The sequence below is a fragment of the Pan paniscus genome, chromosome 5 (assembly GCF_029289425.2).
Source record: "Pan paniscus chromosome 5, NHGRI_mPanPan1-v2.0_pri, whole genome shotgun sequence".
NCBI lineage: Eukaryota > Metazoa > Chordata > Mammalia > Primates > Hominidae > Pan > Pan paniscus.
In genome coordinates, this window is record NC_073254.2 from 56,498,471 (window position 1) to 56,516,541 (window position 18,071).

General features: G+C 47.5%; 1 protein-coding gene and 1 non-coding gene across 3 annotated transcripts in view; both read right to left on the reverse strand.

Annotated features, from left to right (window-relative positions):
• Positions 1-18,071, reverse strand: part of CCND3 (cyclin D3) — a 111,673-nt gene that overhangs the window by 72,160 nt on the left and 21,442 nt on the right. The window lies entirely within an intron of this gene.
• Positions 9,048-9,154, reverse strand: LOC112438700 (U6 spliceosomal RNA). Its single transcript, XR_003027075.1, has one exon. It is a non-coding gene; the product is annotated as a U6 spliceosomal RNA (small nuclear RNA).

Here is an 18,071-nt window from a genome sequence, read left to right on the forward strand (position 1 = left end):
CGAAACTCCGTTTCAAAACAAAAAAACAAAACAAAACAAAACAAAAATACAAAAAACAAAAATTAGCTGGGGGTGGTGGCGCACGCCCATAGTCCCAGCTACTCGGGAGGCTAAGGTGGGCAGGTCGCTTGAACCCAGGAGGTGGAGGTTGCAGTGGGCCAAGATTGTGCCACTGAACTCCAGCCTAGGTGATAGAGCGAGACCCTGTCTCAAAACAAACAAACAAACAAAAACCTTAAGGGGAGCCCTAGAATAGTGATTCTCAAAGTGTGGTCCCTATACCAGGAGAAGCAGCATCAACAACTTAGAAATGCAGATTACTGGGCCCCACTCAGTCCTACTGAATCAGAATCTCTCAGCAATCAGTGTTTAACAGGCCCTCCAAGGAATGCAGGCTAAGCGTGGAGAACCTTTGTTCTAGAATGTGGATTTGGGTGTGATTTCTTCATCCCTCAGGCACCCCCATGTTCATTCTCCTAGAGGACAAGCAGGAGTCAGCCCTGAAGGGGATGGGTTATCAACTTCATAAGTGGTTTCTTCTGTGAGCTTAGAGGTTGCAGGCAAAGTCAGTGACCTAGGTAGTACCTGGGAGAGCTCTCCCTCTCTTCTCATGACAACACTTCCATCTCTTCACACGACCCCCAAATAAAACAGAAAGGGAGAGGGGCAGTGGAAACCTACTGCCTTCCACTTTCCTGTAACTGTGTCCCCTGCCCTGGGGCACTGCCCTCTGCAGCATGGAGGACAGAGTAGGGAGTGAAGCTTTTGAATGAGGGGGAGGAAATGGGATGTGGCTTCATGTAGCTGGGTTGGGGGAGGGAGTTGGAAGGAGAGGAGGGAAGGAGAGGAAGAATGTCCTCATTTCACCCAGCTGCCTGGGGCTGCACCTGTTCAGATGAGGCCCAAGGAAAGACACCAAGCCCGATAGTAAATGAAACACGGCCCCACCCCATCTAGCGGGGCCCCTTCCCACACTGCAGCAGGGCTGGGTTAACTGACAGGAAAACTGAATGATTTCAGGTGGCTGAATGAGGGGCTGGGGAAACAGCTGTGCTCCTCTGCGGGGTGGAGCAACTGTCTTCTGTCACCCCCAGGCTCTCAGAGCCTCGGCAAGGTCAGCAGGAGTCAGATAGGTTGGGACCTGCTCAGACACCTTCTCCTACTGAAAGTGACATCACTGCCATCAGCACTGAGGAGGTTCCGGGTGGTTAAGCCCTATAACATTCCACAACATTCTTTAGTTCCTCTATAGGCAACTATCTTCTTCTTTTTTTCTAAATAGACTGTTTTTTAGCGCAGTTTTAGTTTCACAGGAAAATTGAGAGGAAATATTAAGTTTCCTCTTGGTCTGTCCTCCATAGAAACACTTCAGGAGTTCGTCCAAGCAGTCAATCGGTCATTTCACAAGGATCCAATTAAGGCTTTCAAAAGTGATTCTCGAATCTGTAAGAATAACTGGTAGTGAATGAATGAATGAATGAATGAATGGATTTTTCATTGACTGATTGATTGACTGAGACAGAATCTCACTCTGTCACCCAGGCTGGAGTATGTTGGTGCAATCACAGCTCACTGCAGCCTCAAACTCCTGGGCTCAAGCAATTCTCCTGCCTCAGCCTGCCAAGTAGCTAGGACCACAGCAAGTACCTAGGCCACCATGCCTGGCTAATTTAAAAAATTTATTTGTAGAGACGGGATCTAACTTTGTTGCCCAGGCTGGTCTCAAACTCCTGGCCTCCAGCAATCCTCCTGCCCCAGCCTCCCAAAATGCTGAGATTATAGGCACGAGCCACCAAGGCTGACTAACTGGGAATTTATTAAAGAGGCAAGCCCTGGTCACTCCACCAGAGATTTTGATTCAGGAGGTCTGGAGTGGGGTCCGGGATTATGTATTTTTGACACAGTCTTTAGGAGATGATACATTTGACATAATGGGCCCTAACTGGAGAAACTCAGGCATGGTGTGAGATACAAAGGGTTAGTAAATTGCTCTGGTGGGAAGGAAGGAAGCAGTGAACATTAAGGACCAAAATCCTCCTACCTCCACCACCCCAGAATTGAAGATGCAGAGTACTGAGCCCTCCACCTGCAAATGCAGACAGCCATGAACAGATGGGTGTAAACTGAGGCAGTGGAGGGAGAGGGGTACTCCCAAGCCCTGAAAATCTCAGAGTAAGAGGCCACCGACGACAGCGCTCGCCGGCGCTGAGCTCCCTTCTACAGAAACCTGCAAAGACTCAGCGAGGAGGAAATACACCAGGAAAATGTCACAGGATCATCTCGAGGTAAGGTCCTGAGCAAGGTAGCCTTTCCATGCCTGCATTTCCTCATCTGTCAAATTCGGAGCATGATGGGCTCTGTCAAACAGGGTTACAGGCATTGAGCCACCATGCCCAGCTGCATTAGCTCATTTTTTGACTTTGCTTAAGAGTTCCTTGCCCACTCTTCAAAAATGTTGATGTCATGGAAGACAAAAACTAAGGAATCATTTCAGGTTAAACAAAACTTGGGGAGACAGGACAACTGAATATAATCCATGATCTGGGACTTTGTTTTCATTTCTGTAAAGCATAACATTGGAGACCAGGCTGGCCAATATGGCAAAACCCCATCTCTACTAAAAATAGAAACATTAGCTGGGCGTGGTGGCAGGCGCCTCTAATCCCAGCTACTTGGGAGGCTGAAGCAGGAGAATCACTTGAACCTGGGGTGGGATGGGGGCGGGGAGTGGAGGTTGCAGTGAGCCAAGATCACACCACTTCACTCCAGCCTGGGCGAAAGAAACTCTATCTCAACAATAAAATAAAAATAAAAAACAAAAACAAAAAAATTAGCCGGGCGTGATGGTACGTGCCTGTAATCCCAGCTCTCGGGAGGCTGAGGCAGGAGAATCACTTGAACCTGGGAGGTGGAGGTTGTAGTGAGCAGAGATGGTGCCACTGTACTCCAGCCTGGGAGACAGAGTGAGACTCCTCTCAAATAAATAAATAAATAAAATAAAATGATGAGTGAAGGAGTTCTGAGAACTTGTGATTTCTACATGCTGGAATTCTGCTTATGCCCTTGGTGGTTGTTGGCTATTAAAATGTGGGTAGTGTGGAATTATGTACATTACAAGATCTTTGCAGAAAATCCTTTTTTCTTCTCATGCATAGTATGACCTGGAACTAAAAGGAGCTGCACATATAAATTGATCCAAGCTTCTACCAGATCCATTATATGCTATCCTGACACAGATGAATCCAGGCTCTTCTTATATACTTCTGGAGATGGGAAAGTCACCCCCTCTCACAGCCTGTTCTATTACTGGTCAGTTCTGACCACTAGAACATTCCTTGACCTACTGAGCTGAAACCTTCCTTCCTGGAGCCTCTACCCACTGGTCCGGTCCTGTTTTCTGGGTAGTGGGGCCTCTACCCGCTGATCCTGGTCCTATTGCCTGTTTAGGGGCAATACAGGACCCCTAATGATCTTAGTCATCCTTTCCTAAATAAGTTCCAGTTCATCAGTGTCTCTCTAGAGTGTAAATGCAGTGCCCCAGGATCCAACTTGATAATCAGATAGCAGAGGGAACATGATCTCCCAAGTGCTGGACATTCCATTCACACAGCCTAAGGTAGAGTTGGGCTGTTTTCAAAATTGAATCACACAGTTGATTCATGAGTTTAGAGCCAACTTAAACCACGGTTTTCTCTTGTGAACCATGGTTAACTGCCGTTGGTCTCAGCAGTTTTCACTATGAGACATCCCATTGTATGTTCGTTTGCTTATTGTCTGTCTCTAGATATTGCTAGAATGTAAGCTATAGGAGGGCAGGGTTGTTGGCTTGTTCTGAATCCCCAACACCTAGAACAAACAAGTCTTGGCACATAGTAGACATTCAATAAATACATGTTGAGCAAATAAATAACTGTTAAGCCACATCTCACTTATCCTGTATTTCTATAATTTATTTGTAATTCACACCCAGTCGTCTAACAAGAGAGGTTTGAGGTGATTGCTTTGCAGAATCCTTTTGTTAACTTCAGAATAAACTTTGTTCTTGTTGAATTTTATATTGTTAAATTTTCATCATTAGTTCAGCCTATTGAGATCTAATTTCTGGCTCTCTCAATCTACATTTCAGCAGTCCCTTCCAGCTCCAAGCCATTCATTCAAGAATGACTCAGGGCCGGGCGTGGTGGCTCACGCCTGTAATCCCAGCACTTTGGGAGGCCGAGGCAGGCGGATCACGAGGTCAAGAGACTGAGATCATCCTGGCTAACATGGTAAAACTCCATTTCCACGAAAAATACAAAAATTAGCTGGGCATGGTGGTGTGCACCTGTAGTCCCAGCTACCAGGGAGGCTGAGGCAGGAGAATGGCGTGAACCCGGGAGGCGGAGGTTGCAGTGAGCCGAGATCGTGCCACTGCACTCCAGCCTGACAACAGAGGGAGACTCCATCTCAAAAAACAAACAAGGCCGGGCGCAGTGGCTCACGCCTGTAATCCCAGCACTTTGGGAGGCCGAGGCGGGCGGATTACGAGGTCAGGAGATCGAGACCATCCTGGCTAACACGGTGAAACCCCGTCTCTACTAAAAATAAAAAAAAATTAGCTGGGCGAGGTGGTGGGCGCCTTAGTCCCAGCTACTGGGAGGGCTGAGGCAGGAGAATGGCGTGAACCCCGGGGGGCGGAGCCTGCAGTGAGCCGAGATGGCGCCACTGCACTCCAGCCTGGGCAACAGCGAGACTCTGTCTCAAACAAAACAAAACAAAATGCCTCCCTATCTCCAGAATGGCAACAATATATTAACTCCCTTAGTGTATAGTCTTTCAATCAGTAAACAAAACAAAATGCCATTAACAACTCTATTTCAAAGAATATATTAATGGCATTGGAAAATGCTCATCCTATATACATACCAGGTCATTGGGGGATACAAAACTGTAACACAGCACATGATCCCAGTTACAGGAAAATAGTTGTCTACATAGAAATAAGATGGGAAGGAGCTGGGCATGGTGGCTCATGCCTGTAATCCCAGCACTGGGAGGCTGAGGTTGGGGGATGGCTTGAGCCCCGGAGTTCGAGGCTTCATTGAGCTATGATCAAGCCACTGCACTTCAGCTTGGGTGACAGACTAGAAGGAAATATACCAAAATGTTAACAGTGATTATTTCTGAGTAGTGGTTCATTTTCATTTTATTCATTATATTTTTCAAAATCTCTTTTTATAATAAGCAAGTATTTCCAACATATATACTTGTTATCCTTGTTATTATACCATCATCTGGATCACTCAGCCATACATATCTTCACTAAGGCAGTGAGAACCCAGGTGACACCTTCCTGAAATTGATCCTGCCCTCAAAAAGTTTCTAGTCAATATCAATAGCAAATATACATGTACATGCACAAACACACACGTATTCATTTTAATCCTACAACAATCCTTCCATTTTTATCTTCATATTCTAGATGAAGAAACTGAGGCTCAAAGAGGTTAAAAGAACTTGCTCAAGGTCATACATCTAGCATGAATCTGGGCCAGGATTTTAAACCCAGGCAGTCCAGCTCCAGAATGGACACCCTTAACCACTCTGCCATGCATGTCAACTCAAAGTAGCGCCACCCAAGGATTGATGATTCTGAGTGAGTGGTGGGGGCTGTAACAGGAGGCAGGGGAGTCGACATTAGCTGAATGAGGACTATGTGACAAGTGCTTGATATACATTACCTCATTCAGGTCCTGCAACTACCCTTGCAAAAAAATATTTTATTTTTAAAAAAAGTTACGGCCAGGCACAGTGGCTCATGCCTGTAATCCCTGCACTTTGGGAGGCCGAGGTAGGAGGATCATAGAGACCAGCCTGGCCAATATGGTGAAACCCCGTCTCTACTAAAAAATACAAAAATTAGTGGGGCATGGTTACACGTGTCCTGTAGTCCCAGCTACTCGGGAGGCTGAGGCAGGAGAATCACTTGAACTCTGGAGTTGGAGGTTGCAGTGAGCCTAAATCGCGCCACTGCACTCCCACCTGGGCGACAGAGGAAGACTCCATCTCAAAAAAAAAAAAGTTGGGTGGGCGCAGTGGTTCATGCCTGTAATCCCAGCACTTTGGGAAGCTGAGGCGGGCAGATCACAAGGTCAGGAGATGGAGGTCATCCTGGCTAACACGGTGAAATCTCGTCTCTACTAAAAATTTAAAAAATTAGCCAGGCATGGTGGCATGCACCTGTAGTCCCAGCTATTCCGGAGGCTGAGGCAGGAGAATGGCATGAACCCGGGAGGCGGAGCTTGCAGTGAGCGGAGATCACGCCACTGCACTCCGGCCTGGGCAACAGAGCAAGTCTCCATCTCAAAAAATAAAAAAAAAAGTTGTGTCTTTTTAAATTGACAAATAAAAATTGTACATATTTATTGTGTACAATGTGATATTTTGAAATATATATATATTGTGGAATGGCTAAATCAAGCTAATTAACATATGCATTGCCTCACATTTTTTTGTGTGCGTGGTGAGAACATAAGCACTGCTCTCTTAGCAGTTTTCACGTATACAATACGTTTTTATTTTATTTATTTTTTATTATTATTTTTTTTTGAGATGGAGTCTCACTCTGTTGCCCAGGCTGGAGTGCAGTGGTGTGATTTCAGCTCACTGCAGCCTCTGCCTCCCAGGTTCAAGCAATTCTGCCTCAGCCTCCTGAGTAGCTGGGATTACAGCTGTGTGCCACCACCCCCAGCCAATTTTTGTATTTTAGTAGAGAAGAGGTTTCACCATGTTGACCTGGCTGGTCTTGAACTCCTGACCTCAGGTGATCCACCTGCCTCGGCCTCCCAAAGTGCCAGGATTACAGGCGCGAGCCACTGCGCCCAGCCACAGTATGTTTTTTACTAACCATAGTCACCATGTTGTACGATACGTCTCTTGAACTTATTCTTCCCATCTAGCTGAATTTTTGTATCTTTTGGCCAACATAAAAAGATATCATTTTCATCTTTGTGTTATAAATGAGGAAATTGAGATTCAGACAGAGGTTTGAATCTCTGCTGTGATAATTCAAGTTTACTAATATCTCTGTCCTTCAGTTTCCTCCTCTACAACGTGGGATAATAATAACTCCTACCTCACTGACAGTTGGGAAGTATTAAGTGAGAAAGTAGACTCACAACACTCAACACGGTGCCTAGCATATGGTAAATGCTTGATAAATGTTAGCTGCTATTACTATCTATTACTTTTTTTTTTTTTTTTTTTTGAGACGGAGTTATTGCCCAGGCTGGAGTGCACTGGCGCCATCTCGGCTCACCGCAACCTCCAGCTCCCAGGTTCAAGCAATCTCCCACCTCAGCCTCCCGAGTAGCTGGGATTACAGGCACCCGCCATCATGCCCGGCTAATTTTTGTATTTTTAGTAGAGACAGGGTTTTACCATGTTGGCTAGGCTGGTCTTGAACTCCTGACCTCAAGTTATCCAACCACCATGGCCTTCCAAAGTGCTGGGATTACAGGTGTGAGCCACCACACCCAGTCTATTACTATTCTTGATTCCAAAGTTCACACTCTCAACTACAACATAATGACCTGCTAAGTGGGCAAAGGAGAAAAATTAATTCTGAATGATGCCATGGGGAAACGTTAGATAAATGAGTGGAGTCACAGAGGAGTGACGTCTGAAGGGGCCTTGATAGAGCAGCATCTCACCCGGCAGAGGAGGGCAGGGGCATGTCCTGGAAGTACAGAGGGACAAGGTCTGTTTCTGTCCCTTGCCCTGGCCCTCCCCCACACAGCATCCTGCAGGTCTCCACCTCTGTCCCTCACTGTGCCCTGCCAGTACTCCCGCCTGCAGTGCCCATGGTCCCCTGCCTCAGCTGTCTCCCTAATCAGGGGCCCACAGCCTCTCCAGCAGGGAGTGGGAGCCCCTGGCACTTGGGGCCTGGGAGGGCCCCTGATAAACAGCTGGAGCTCTTGTTCACAGAATCTGTCATCTCTAAAGGAAAAGCAGAAACAAACCACAGAACCAGGGGAGCTGGCTGATAATGAGTCACATTGCTGCTGGCAGTTCTCCACTCAGTCCTCTGGCCTCTGCATCTGGGACTTCTTGCTTGTCCTTCAAGATCCACTGCAAAAATGTCTTGTCTCCACAAAGGCTTCCTTGACTGCATCCCCAGCCACCCCACACCCTGCAAGCTTCCATTGCATCCAGCACAAGATCCACTACTGCCATGTATTGCACTAAGTGGAAACTGGTCAGGTTGTGGGGTACCAATCAGCCTGTGAGCTTCAGAAGGCAGGCATTGTGTCTCATGGACCTAGCCCAAAACAGAAGCGTCTATGGAAATAGTGCGATGACCTGAGTAAAATATGGGTGGAATGTGACATAGGCATTTAAGAAATCTATATATTGACATACAAAAAACAGTTTATTAAAAGGTTGTGTAGGTAGAAGGCAAAGGCTGGAAATTTTAACTTTTTCCAAAATAATAATTAACATTTTATATTTTAGCAACAAAATGTGGCCGGGTGTGGTGGCTCACGCCTGTAATCCCGGCACTTTGGGAGGCCGAGGCAGGCAGATCACAAGGTCAGGAGATCAACACCATCCTGGCCACCCTGGTGAAACCCCATCTCTACTAAAAATACAAAAATTAGCCGGGCATGGTGGCACATGCCTGTAGTCCCAGCTACTCAGGAGGCTGAGGCAGGAGAATCCCTTGAACCTGGGAGGTGGAGGTTGCAGTGAGCCGAGATCGCACCACTGCACTCCAGCCTGGGTGATAGAATGAGACTCCGTCTCAAAATAAATAATAAATAAAAGTAAAATGTCCACCTGAGAAGCCTTTATTTATTTGTTTGTTTGTTTGAGACAGAGTCTTGCTCTGTCACCCAGGCTGGAGTGCAGTGGCACAATCTCGGCTCACTGCAAGCTCCGCCTCCCGGGTTCACACCATTCTCCTGCCTCAGCCTCCCCAGTAGCTGGGACTACAGGCGCCTGCCACCATGCCCGGCTAATTTTTTTGTATTTTTAGTGGAGACGGGATTTCACCGTGTTAGCCAGGAAAAAATACGGAACGCTTCACGAATTTGCATGTCATCCCTGCGCAGGGGCCATGCTAATCTTCTCTGTATCGTTCCAATTTTAGTATATGTGCTGCGAAAGTGAGCACCTGAGAGGCCATTTTTATTTCACTTGAGAGATCTCAGAAAAATGCCTTTTCCTTTAGTTTTATATACCTGACACAAAATTGAAAAAGCTATCTCCAGTCGGGCCTGGTGGCTCACTCCTGTAATCCCAGCACTTTGGGAGGCTGAGGCAGGCAGATCACCTGAGGTCGGGAGTTCGAGACCAGCCTGACCAACATGGAGAAACCCCATCTCTACTAAAAATACAAAATTAACCAGGTGTGGTGGTGCATGCCTGTAATCCCAGCTACTCAGGAGGCTGAGGCAGGAGAATCACTTGAACCCAGGAGGCAGAGGTTGTGGTGAGCCGAGATCGTGCCATTGCACTCCAGCCTGGGCAGCAAGAGCGAAACTCCATGTTAAAAAAAAAAAAAGAAGAAAAAGAAAAAGATATCTCCCACTACTTTTTAAATACTGTAACTAAATATTAAATGTTAAGGTTTTCAACTCATTTTGATTAATCAATGGAACATTTCAGTCATGTTCTAAAATACACAAATTAGATATTCTTGTGTTTTGGGGCAAACTACTCCATATTTTCTATCAGTTGTTATAAAATTGCAATCTATAAATAAGTATATCATCAATGGTATGGATTCAGTTTGTATAATGTCAGATACTTAAGTAAATTCACATAGCATAAAAAATGTAAAACAAAAAGGAAATGTAGGCCTGGAGCAGTGGCTCCCACCTGTAATCCCAGCACTTTGGGAAGCCAAGGCAGGCAGATCACTTGAGGTGAGGAGTTCGAGGCCAGCCTGACCAACAAGGTGAAACCCTGTCTCTACTAAAAATACAAAAAATTAGCCGGGTGTGGTGGTGTGCACCTGTAGTCCCAGCTACTTGGGAGGCTGAGGCAGGAGAATTGCTTGAACCCGGGAGATGGAGGTTGCAGTGAGCCGAGATCGCACCACTGCACTCCAGCCTGGGTGACAGAGCGAGACTCTGTCTCAAAAAAAAAAAAAAAAAAAAAAAAGGAAAGGAAATATAACACCAGGCATGCAAAATGGTCCTAACTTTGTAAAAAGAGAAATGATTGCATGTGAGCAGTATTCTATGATCCTATTTTAAAAGAATGAAACTATCAGTGAGTTTGTAGGCACAGAAAAAAAGGTTCAGAAGGACATCTAGTAACCCTTAACACTGATTTTCCCTGAGGGATAGGACTTAATGATTGGGGTGGAATTTAAACTTTTATTTTCTTCCTATTTGTAATGTGTTTTTACAATAAGGAAGTTTGTTTTATATTTATAATTACAATTTTTACTATTTAGTTTAAAAGTTAAATCTAAAAATTAATAATTTTTAAATTAATAAAGATGTAAGACTAGAAGGAAATCACAAAATGTAAACCAGGGCTGTCTTTGGGTGATAAGAACTATGGGTGATTTTTCTAACTTTTTCCTATTTTCCATATTGTCCAAATTCCTAAAAATAATCATCTTATAATTTTTTTAAAAACCTTGCCGGGAGCGGTGGCTCACGCCTGTAATCCCAGCACTTTGGGAGGCCGAGGCGGGCGGATCACAAGGTCAGGAGATCGAGACCATCCTGGCTAACAAGGTGAAATCCCGTCTCTACAAAAAATGCAAAAAAATTAGCCGAGCATGGTGGCCGGCGCCCGTAGTCCCAGCTACTCAGGAGGCTGAGGCAGGAGAATGGCACGAACCCAGGAGGTGGAGCTTGCAGTGAGCAGAGATCGTGCCACTGCACTCCAGCCTGGGCGGCAGAGCGAGACTCTGTCTCAAAAAAAAAGAAAAGAAAAAAGAAAAACCTTAAGAACAAAGTCTTAATAAATGAATGCACGTTTCCCTAGCCCTTCTTGGCGCCTGCAACTGACCCAACATGCAGAAGGTTCTTGGCTCTCTCTCTGTCCTCCCTTGCTCCACTGTGTTGATCAGGTCCCCGGAAGGACTCTGTATGGTTCCAGCCTTCATCCACATGCCCTCCCCAGATCTAGACACTTGGGATGATGGTGAGGGGCTGAAGCAAGAATCCCTGGCCTTGCCAGGATGGTCATGGCTCCCACCCTGCCCTTGCCTTGCATCCCAGCCCTCCAAACTCTACCAGTTAACCTCTAAAGACCACTCGGCTCTCCGGGAAGCCTTCCCCTCACCCGTAGCCTCCCCTACTCCCCTTCTCTCAGAATTCCCACAGCACAGAGAGCCTGCACTCCAAGACTTCATGAGCAGCCACTCCCTTTATCCAGTTTCACTTTATTTATTTATTTATTGAGACGGAGTTTCGCTCTTATTGCCCAGGCTGGAGCGCAATGGCATGATCTCAGCTCACCGCAACCTCTGCCTTCCGGGTTCAAGTGATTCTCCCGACTCAGCCTCCCGAGTAGCTGGGATTACAGGCACGTGCCACCATGCCCGGCTAATTTTTGTGTTTTTAGTAGAGACAGGGTTTCTCCATGTTGGCCAGGCTGGCCTCAAACTCTTGACCTCAGGTGATCCGCATGCCTCGGCCTCCCAAAGTGCTGGGATTATAGGCGTGAGCCACCGTGCCCAGCCTCAGTTTCACTATCTTTGGTTTTAGTTACCCATCGTGCAGTACAAAAAGATATTTTGAGAGAGAGAAACAGACCACATTCACACAACTTTTATTACAATATATAACTGTTCTGTTTTATTATTAGTCATTGTGGTTAATCTCTTACTGTACGTAATTTATACATTAAACTTTATCATTGGTATGTACGTATAGGAAGAAACATAATATACAGAGAGTCTGGTACTATCCGCTGTTCCAGGCATCCACTAGGGATCTGTGAATAAGGGGGACTAGTATTTGCCACCTTCTGTTCTGTTTCCCCTCACTCATTTGTTGGACCAACTTTTCCTAAGAGAATATCCTACAGAGTGATGGGCACTGTTGGAGAAACATGGACGGGCCCAAAGGCACAGAGCAGTCATCCTTCACATGTGCTGAATGAATGAGAGAAGGGTGGAAACCAATGAGACACAGAGCCTGTCCTCAAAGAGCTCCTAGTCTAGTAAGGACAATAATAGGTGTTGTTATCCACACATAATACACACTAGGAAACACCACCCAGGAGGCAGGGTATGTGGGAGGAGGAACTGGGTGGATTTAAACTGGGCTTTGAAAACTGGTCAAGTTTGGATGGAGAGAGGAGGATAAAGGGCATTCCAGGAAGGGGGACAGTGTGCACAAAGCAATGGAAGCAGGAACACCGCAGGATCTATCAGATCTAGCTAGCAGGGAGAGGGTTATAAAGATTCACTGTGGGTAAAGGCCTGGAAAGGTGAGTTGAGCCCAGATCCTAGGAGAACAGAACACCAACAGAAGGTGAATTTGATTTTGCAGGCCCTGGGAAGCCTCTAACAGTCTCTGAGCTTTAGAAATGTACAGTAATCCAGGTGGGTGCCCATAAAGGGCTGAAGGAGGCTGGCAGCCACAGGGAAGAGAGACGGAGGGGAAATTCCAAGCTTTGTTACCACCTTGCTAGCTTAAAGGAAGCAAGCATCACATATTAAGTGCTGACCATGGGGAAATCACTGCTCTGTCTTTAATCCTTGAAACAGTCGTGTGAGATGAGACAGTATGATCTCAATTTGCAGATTGAGTTCCACAAGGCTGAAGTTTGCCCATGATTCTGCTGGGAGAGATCCATGATCATCTTGCCAGGAAACAGTTCCAAGGATCCGAATCCAAGTTGGCCTGAATCCACAGGCCAAAGCACCCTCACTTTCTCCTATAATGTCTTTCATGTTTACCAGTATCTAGCACTATGATGGTTCAGTACACACTGGAATGAGTGAATGAAGAAATGAATGAACAAATGATTGGATCCCAGGTTGGTAAAGAAAACCTCTCAGCACACACAAAAAGGGTGGAGGATGGAGGCGGGGAGGAGATGTAAGAATAAATGGAAAATAAAACAAACAATCGTTGTATTACCACTTCCTCTGGGGCTGGGTCATGGTTTTTAACGGTGTGCAGCGGGCACATCCAGTGTGGTACAGGCACATCCACAAAGAGAAACAAAGAGCTATTTATTTACTTCCTTTGAGGGGTAAATAAAGATCAGGTCAAAACAGGCTCCCCCCAACCGCCAGGGGGTCTTCCCCAGGTGTTGATGCAGCACTTGGCCTGGAGCACTCACAGGTGGCCTTTGCTTGTGTGTCATCCCACCTTCCTTTACACATGCGTGGGTCTGGCTCGCAAGGGAGGCCCCATGTGCAGTGGGGAAGTAGCGTAAGGGGAAAGGTGGCAGGGCAGGGCTTCCTCACCCCTCTGCCAGTGCAGCCAGGGCAGCAACATTTATACCACCAGGAGAGAGATGGGAGAGTCAACAAGTGGGATGGCGCTGGCCTAAGAGCTGGCTCGGGGTGCTGGAGGCCCCATGCTGGGCCAAGCAGTAGATATGCAGATGGCTGCATCTTGTGGGGATAGGACTAAGAGGGGGACCATGTACGGGTACAGCCAATCCCCATTATTCATGGAGTCTGTATTTGTGAATTTGCCTCCTTGCTAAAATTTGTGACCCCGAAATCAATACTTGAGGTGCTTTGTCATCTTTCACAGACATGCGCAAAGCCATGAAAAATTTGAGTCACCCAACATGCATGTTCCTGGCTGAGGTGGGACAGGGCAGTGCTCTGCCTGTTTCAGCTCTCGTAATGTAAACAAGTGTCCTTGTCACAGTCTACTTAGTGCCACCTTTTCTGCATTGCTGGGTTTTTTGTTGATTTCGCTGTTTGAAATGGCCCCCGAGCCTAGGGCTGACGTGCTGGCGAATGTTTCCAAGTACAAGATGACTGTATGCGCCTTACAGAGAAAATACATTAGATCAGGTTTGTTTGGGCATGAATTATCGTGCTGTGGGGCAAGAGTTCAATGTTAATGAGTTAACTATATATTCAATAAGGTGTCTTCAAACAGAAACACACAGAAAACAAAGTTATGTATTGATTAGTTGATGAAAGTCTTGTGACCAGTGGCTCACAGAAACCTAACCCTGTATTTCCCCTAGGAGCAATGGGCCAGTGTTCACCAGTTTGGTGTTCGTGGTGACTGTACAGAATATAACTGGTGAGAATAGCGAGAACTGGTAGTATTTAAATATTATAATAACTAGGGTAGCCGTATCCTTTGGGTACCTGTGAATGCCAGTCTGTATCTACTCATCCATCCGCCATCTATCATCTATTAAACACCCACTAAGTACAAAATCCAACACTAAAAGCAAAAAATACAGGATGCAAGCAGGGTCCTGACCCTGTCACTGACCATCTTAACTGTACAATAGGGGAATCTGTACGTTAAGACTGACTCTGAAGGTTTTATTATTTTATTTGGCTTAGATCCCTAGGTTGATATACTAGCATTGGGGCCTAAAAGTTTTGCCAGTGTTTACATCAGGCAAACACCTGTGTCACAATAACAGCCTAATACATACACTTATTAGGGCCAGGCACTGTTCTGAGTGCTGTACGTGCATAAAGCCTCCTAACAACTCATGTAATCCTCCTAATAGCCCTGTAAGGTGGATACTATTATTATCTCCAACTTACAGATAAGGGCACTGAGGCACAGAGAGGTTAAGAATGCACCCCATGGCTGGGTGCGGTGGCTCACACCTGTAATCCCAGCACTTTGGGAGGCCGAGGCGGGTGGATCACGAGGTCAGGAGATCGAGACCATCCTGGCTAACATGGTGAAATCCCATCCCTACTAAATATACAAAAAATTAGCCAGGCATGTTGGCGGGCACCTGTAGTCCCAGCTACTTGGGAGGCTAAGGCAGGAGAATGGCATGAACCCAGGAGGCGGAGCTTGTAGTGAGCGGAGATCGCGCCACTGCATTGCAGCCTGGGTGACAGAGCAAGACTCAGTCTCAAAAAAAAAAAAAAAAAAAAAGAATTCACCCTGATAACACAGCTGGTGTGTGGAAGAGGCAGAGGGGTTTATGCGCCTCCAGTGACATGGAAGGAGAACCTGCATCTTGTGAGGATCTCAGTCCACCCTCAATGATGAGGAGGGTCCCTCTCCTTAGCCATGCCACTGGCACTGTTCAGTAGCAGGAAAGCATGAAGTGACATTGCGAGGCTGGGGCCACTCAGAAGTCCAGGCAAGCAGGGCAGGCATGGTGGCTCACGCTTGTAATTCCACCATTTTGGGAGGCTGAGACAGGTGAATCACCTGAGGGTAGGAGTTTGACACCAGCCTGGCCAACATGGTGAAACCCTGTCTCTACTAAAAATACAAAATTAAGGGGCTGGGCGCAGTGGCTCATGCCTGTAATCCTAGCACTTTGGGAGGCTGAGGAGGGCAGATCACCTGAGGTCAGGAGTTCAAGACCAGCCTGACTAATAGGGAGAAACCCCGTCTCTCCTAAAAATACAAAATTAGCCCAGTGTGGTGGTGCACACCTGTAATCCTAGCTACGTGGGAGGCTGAGGCAGGAGAATCGCTCGAACCCAGGAGGTGGAGGTTGCAGTGAGACGAGATCACACCACTGCACTCCAGCTTGGGTGACAAAGTGAGACTCCATCTCAAAGAATAAAGTCAAATAAAATAAAATAAAAAAGAAATCCAGGGAGGAAAGCAGAGCCTGCATGAGGCCATGCCTTGGGGAATAAAGTGAGAGTGACCCATGCATGCAGGCAGACAGAAGGTCTGGGATCTAACTGTGAGAGGAAACAGGGAGCCTGACAGCTCTCCGAGCAGGCCAGGGCAGGGGGGCCTCTCTTCCAGCAAGGCCAAGAGGGGCCCAGGAAGCCAAGCCCCAGGGAGAAGTCTGAGAGACCAAGGCCTCACAGAGGAAGTGTCTCCACAGAGATTTCCAATTGCCACACCACCTTCTTTCCTGGAGCAAAGAGGTGCAGTTGGTGAACTAGGGCCACGGGTAATGGGAAGAATGGGAAGGAGAGATCCCATCCAACCTGGAACACTGGAGGGACAGCTAGAGTTGGAGGAGGGGTGAGTGAGGACATCTCCCCTCAGCTCAAAGAAGAAGTCACACACCTCACCAACTGAGAAAAATCAGATTCCACGCCTGGTGTGAGAGGGAAGTGAAACCGCACCTCCAATGCTCCACTGCCCTCCCCTCCGGCACTCTGGCCCATCCTGCACCCCGGCCGCCCCACGATGGCGGGCTCAGAGGTGAGGGCCTATCAGATGCATTCATGGGCTCCCTTAGGGCCTTTTGGGCTCTGAGTCACAAGGGTGGCTCTCTCAGAGCTGTGATGGCCTGGACTCTCCTCCCCAGGGAGGCAGAAAGGGAACCAGGGAAAACAAGGCTTATAAGCTACAGAGGTAAGGGACTGTGCCCATCTTGTTCTTTCCTTTTTCACACACACGGAACATGGTACCCGGTGTATCCATGGTAAGCACTTAATAAACAGACACTGAGCGGATGAGTGAATTAATGAGTGAGTGAATGAATGAGTTAGCACTGGACCCACAAGGCTGCCTGTCAGCCTCTAGCCACATGGAGATTCCCACCTCCAGAGAAGAGCTCTACTACGTATGTTCCCCAAACTCCCTGTCAGCTAAATGTGACCTGTGACCAACTGGTGATCAAAGGGATAAGCTATCTGTCAATTGTTAGGTCTTGTTCGAAAATAAACCTCTTTTTCCCCTATTTTTGACAAACCTTGACCTCCCTGCCTCGACCCTGCTCACATTACATTTGACCTTCTCAACGACCTCTCTAAGGGATGGAGACATGACCCTCCTCTACCTCATCAGAGAACAGCGCAGACCCTCTCCCCCCGCCGCCCCCCTGCCAAGGGGAAAATATGGGGCTCCTCAATGAACCTCACCCTGATCCTACAGGGTGCTCCTGGAAGAAGGGCTCCATGATGACCTCCAAGGGCCCTCTGGTCAAGGCGAGGGAGAATCAGACCTTCCACCTTTGACCAGAGGGGAGGGAGTCCAGTGTGAGGGCATTAGCCAAGGGGGTTCTGGTCCCTCTGCTCTAGGCCCCTCACAAAAAGAAGTCCAGCTGGGAACATTTTTCTCCCAGCAGGTCCCCATAGGAAAGCCATCCTCACCCACATGACACAGGCTCCCCATACCCTTCTCATCTAGATCTCATGGCAAAGACTGCCAACTGTCCCCTAAAATCCACTTTCCCGTCTTGTACCTTTGGTACTAGAAGCTCCACTATGTATGTTCCCCAAACTCCCTGTCAGCTAAGTGTGGCATGTGATCAGCTGGTGACCAAAGGGATGTCATCTGGCAACTTTGAGGTCATGCTCTGAAAAGGAAGGGCAGTGCCTTTTCTTTCTCATCACTTTCCTCCCTCCCCACTGGCTGGCTGACGGACCCAGCAGCCATGGTGGGATGCCATTTCCCACACACAAGGGCACAGGAGGGGGGCTTGGGCCCTCAACACCACCAAGGGGTCAGATCACCCACCCAGATCTGTATGGGAGAAATTTCCATTTTGCTAAGCCACTCTTGTTGGAGTCTGTGTTACAGCAGCCTAACCTCCCCTAGTGCCTATCCCAGCCCATTCTTTGGTGCCAAGATGCTGATGGGTAAAGGCGTGAAAAAGGGGCCTTGTCCTCATCCATGTCTCCAGCCCTTCACCTCCATCAGGCCAGCTTCCCAAGTGTCTGAGTGCCTTCCAGGTGGTTAAGACACCACTAGGCCGGGCGCGATGGCTCATGCCTGTAATCCCAGCACTTTGGGAGGCCGAGACGGGCAGATCACGAGGTCAGGGGATCGAGACCATCCTGGCTAACACGGTGAAACCCCGTCTCTACTAAAAATACAAAAAAATTAGGCAGGCTTGGTGGCAGGCGCCTATAGTCCCAGCTACTCGGGAGGCTGAGGCAGGAGAATGGCGTGAACGCGGGAGGCAGAGCTTGCAGTGAGCCGAGATCGCGCCACTGCACTCCAGCCTGGGTGAGAGAGCGAGGCTCC